The following is a 4,407-nucleotide window of genomic DNA, read 5'->3' as shown; positions in this document are numbered from 1 at the left end:
GTATAAATCCAATCTCCTCCTCCTCCTCTTCTTCTTCTTCTTCTTCTTCTTCTTCTTCTTCTTCTTCTTCTTCTTCTTCTTCTTCTTCTTCTTCTTCTTCTTCTTCTTCTTCTTCTTCTTCTTCTGTATGCCTTCTTGCCCTATCAGCTGAAGCAAAAAGGACTTATGTCGATTTATCTCTAGGAAAAAAAAGGGGGGGGAATAAATGGATTACAGTGAGTCCACAAAACATCCAGTTAGGTATAACAACACAGGAAGGAGTAGATAACACAGGACATATTAACAAAGCAAGGTCCAGCTACACAGGATATAACTTGCAATGCAGATATCAGTTGGATTTTAAAAAAAATCCCATATAGCCCAAGTCTCCCCCACCCCTCAAAAAAAGCTCTAGGAATAAACCCAGAAATTCATTTTTCAACCTTCAGGCTTTTGTATTTTAATGAGCAAATTTTCTTATTATTGCTACCCCAAAACCTAATCCTAACCTTTTCGCAGTTTCTCATAATTTTATTAAAACTATGACAAAGAAGCTGTATATAAATACATGCAGGGGCCATTTCATAGAAAAAGAGGTGCAGGAGCTCATTAGCATAACTCATTAGCATAACTTATTTGCATATGCCACACCCTGTGACATCACCTGAAGTGTGTCAGAAGGCAACACACATCGCTCAGGCTCCACTGGACTGTTTTGGATGGCTAGCTATTGGGGGGGGGGGAACGTGCAGATCTGTCCTCGCAGAAGAGGGAGAGCTTGTACCTGAATAAAACTTGGTCTTAAAGGTGCCACTGGACTGTTTTGGACTGGGGGGAAGGGCTCTGCAGCTTACCTGGCTGCTTCTTTCTCTGAGTGAGGGCTGCTGGGAGCAGGGGGTGGGGCTTGTTGCATGTGCCCGCCCCCTGGGCTCTTTACTGCTGGAGCTCCACTCCTGTGTGCTCCTGCAGGAAAGGACCCCTGAATAAATGTAGGGTTAACCTTGGTTAACTGAATATTGGAGCCAATATAAAAAAAACTGGTCAAGAAAGGAATTTATCCACCACCAATGAATGGTGTAAAGTTAAATTTACAAATAAGCAATTATAAGGACTTCATGCATATTTATTCTTATATCAACTTGGGGGGGGGCACCCAATGAGGTTGATGGGCGATAGGTACAGGACAAACAAAAGGAAATGTTTCTTTACTTAATGAGTATCTACATTGTGGAATTTGCTGCCCATGGATATAATGATGGCCACAAATATAGCTGGCTTTAAAAGGTGATTAGACAGATTCATGGAGGATAGGCCCATCAATGCATACAAACCATCGTAACAAGGGGATACATCTATATTCAGAGGCAGTAAATCTCTAAAACCCAGTACTAGGAGACAACATTGGGGTGGACCTTGGCCTCTATTTCCTGTTTGTTGGTCATCCGGGGCAACTGGTTGGCCATTGTGTGAAACAGGATGCTGGACTAGATCTGGTCTGATCCAACAGGGTTCTTCTCATATTCAGGTTCAAATAACCTTGTACCACGGAAGTTCTCTTGGTGACCTTGGCCCATTCACTCTCTCTGCCTCAACTTTCTGGTAGGTAATGGTGAGGATAAAATGAAGTGGAAAAGATGCTGTAAGCTGCTTTGGGTCCCCATTAGGAAGAAACAGGGAATATAAATACATGATTTTACTTTTATTCTGAGATACTCAGAGTAGCTTATCTGGGGATGCCCAGATAGTCTCCCATAAAGGCAGTGGCCAGATCTACAGCTGCTTAGCTTCAGAGAGGGAACTATGTCAGATGATGATTCTCAGGCCATTCTCTTGGCTCCCTGTTCCGATGTTCAGGTACCCTAATATAATCTGTGGTTGGTGCAGAACATGGAAAAAACCCCTTAATTTTAAATTTTTGATAGGGGCACAGAGACAGATCTTTGTCAGGTGTAACCAAGGAAGCTGGTGACTACAGAAATCATTTCCATAGACTTTTGAGCAGAAGAAATATACAGGATTTTTAAAAATACTGCTGACATAGCTGGGAAGTAATTGGGATAATATACTAGCAGTTTGTAAAATACACCATTCTGCTATTCATGTAATTCACATACTGTAATCACAGATGGCCAGATTTCCATTGACTGCAGCCCAAAGCCAAACATGCAAAGGCCATGGGGGGGGGGGGGGGGGGAGAAAAGCACTCTTTGTTCAAGCAGTATAGACAGATCGCTCAATGAAAAAGTTGGCAAGGGCCAACTTGTGTTGATTTTCATTTCTCTCCTTTTTTAATTCATGAGAGCACTGCAGGTTCAGATTAACTTTCTTGTTCAGAATTTATTATTGTTTCACCTGCTTTGATATGTGAACTGTATGGGTTTAAACAAAAGGTCTTAGTTTTCTCCAGAAAAATACCTACCCGTGGGCTGCCAGTACCAATAGCTGCACCTTCATTCTCACAAAGTCCCTGTCGTTCCCTCAGACTGCTTCATTCTTACAAATTCTCTCTGTTCTCAATGTCCAGCCTAGGGTTACCAGGTCTGGGTTGGAAAATACCTGGAGACTTTGGGGGTGGAGCCAGGAGAGGGTGGGGTTTGGGGAGGGGAGGGGCCTCAGCAGGGTACAATGCCAGAGAGTCCACCCTTCAAATAAGCCATTTTCTCCAGATGAACTGATCTCTATCAGCTGGAGATCAGTTGTAAAAGCAGGAGATCTCCAGGCCCCACCTGGAGGCTGGCAGCCCTAGTGCAGCCTGCCGCTCTTGCTGACCTTCTCCCTTGCTCATGAGTGGGGTTGTCAACATCCAGGTGGGGCTTGGAGATCACCTGGAATTAAAACTGATCTCCGGGGAACAGAGATCAGTTCCCTTGGAGAAAATGGCTTTATACCCCACTGGGGTCCTGCACCTTCCCCAAGCCCCTCCCTCCTCAGGCCCCACCCCCCAAATCTCCCGGTATTTTCCAACTCAGAGTTGGCAACCCTACTCACAAGTGGTCTGGAGAGCAGTGGCATTGTGGCCTTTTGGGCTGCTACTGGCTTCAGTGCTCTGATGTCACAGTGTGGCCTTGGCCAGTCAAGGGCATGACAATGGAATCCTAAAGGGGATTTGGGTGGCCTGAGAAATATTGGAATTCTGAGGTCCATGAGCAGTTTATACTCACATATTCAACCCCTGCTCAATTAATCGGGGTCAGCAGTGCCTGTACATCATAGGTGTTTGTGTATTGACAGGTCAGTTTAGATTTGGAGGTTTTTTCCCAGTTAAAAGTATGTATGAGAGAGTTGCTTATGAATGTGATCATTTTAATACCATGCTGACTTTCAGTAACCTTTCATATGGCTTCTTTGGTACAGCTTTGAACATAAAAGGCTCAGATTGAAATCACTGCTCTGTCATGAATCTCAGTGGGATGGCCTTTGGGGAAACTACTAGGTGGGAACTGGGCTACACATACAGAGTCACACATGCAGCAATCCTTATTGTCATTCCCAGAGCTGAAAATTCTCCCTCCCTCTTTAACCTTAATTGATTGGATCTGATTTTATGTTAATCTTACTCTGTTTATCTTCAGTAGTTAGGAGTTGGCCTCACTTGCTCTGAAGGGATCAATTTCTCTTTGGTTATTGTTTCAAACTAGCCTCGGTTTGCAACATCTCCCCATTCCCACTCTTCTGTTGCTTGTCACTTTTCATATAAATCAGTGCTGTGGATGTACTTGTCATGCATCTAATGAAGTGAGCTCTGACTCACTAAAGTTTTTGCTGGGATAAATTCTGCTGGTCTTTAAAGTGCCTCTGGATTTCTAGTTTCCTTTCTTGTGGCCCACAATTCAAATGGCCTCTTAAAACCATGTGCAAATTTTTAAAATATAAGGCATTCAGAAAACAAAGTCACACTTGTGAGCTCTTAGGAGGGTCCCTGTGTGTAAAGTGAATAAATGGTCAAGGTGAGAAATGGGAAAGGTTCCTACTGTGGTTTATAGCAGGCCATTAGGAAAATTTGGACATAAATAGGATGTGTTTGAACCAAACCTGTACTGTTGAATGAAAATAAATAAATAAATATAGTCAGCCTCTCTGTCCTACACACACAAACACACACAGCCCAAGCATAATTTCTATGGGTTTGATATAAACCTGTAATAGCTGCCCTCCAAATCTCTGGACTTCAGTAAAGGGAACCCATTTCCCTTCCCACATTTGGGCCTTGCATGTACACATAGCAGCCTAAATAGCCCAAACTAGCATGAGCTAAGTGGGGTTGGTACTTGAATGGGAAACCACCAAGAAAGACCAGGGCTGCTATGCAGAGGAAGGTAATGACAAGCCACCGCTGCTTGTCTTGTTTCTTGAAACCCCTATAAGGGGGTCACCATGAGTTGGTTGCGACTTGATGGCATTTATTATTATTACAAGAGGGGGACCCGC

General features: G+C 43.6%; 1 protein-coding gene across 1 annotated transcript in view; it reads left to right on the top strand.

The window, feature by feature from the left end:
- WWTR1 (WW domain containing transcription regulator 1) overlaps window positions 1–4,407 on the top strand; it is a 126,972-nt gene that overhangs the window by 96,755 nt on the left and 25,810 nt on the right. The window lies entirely within an intron of this gene.

The sequence above is a fragment of the Gekko japonicus genome, unplaced genomic scaffold, assembly GCF_001447785.1.
Source record: "Gekko japonicus isolate JY-2015 unplaced genomic scaffold, Gekko_japonicus_V1.1 scaffold618, whole genome shotgun sequence".
Taxonomy (NCBI): domain Eukaryota; kingdom Metazoa; phylum Chordata; class Lepidosauria; order Squamata; family Gekkonidae; genus Gekko; species Gekko japonicus.
This window is presented reverse-complemented; position numbering and strand designations above follow the sequence as displayed.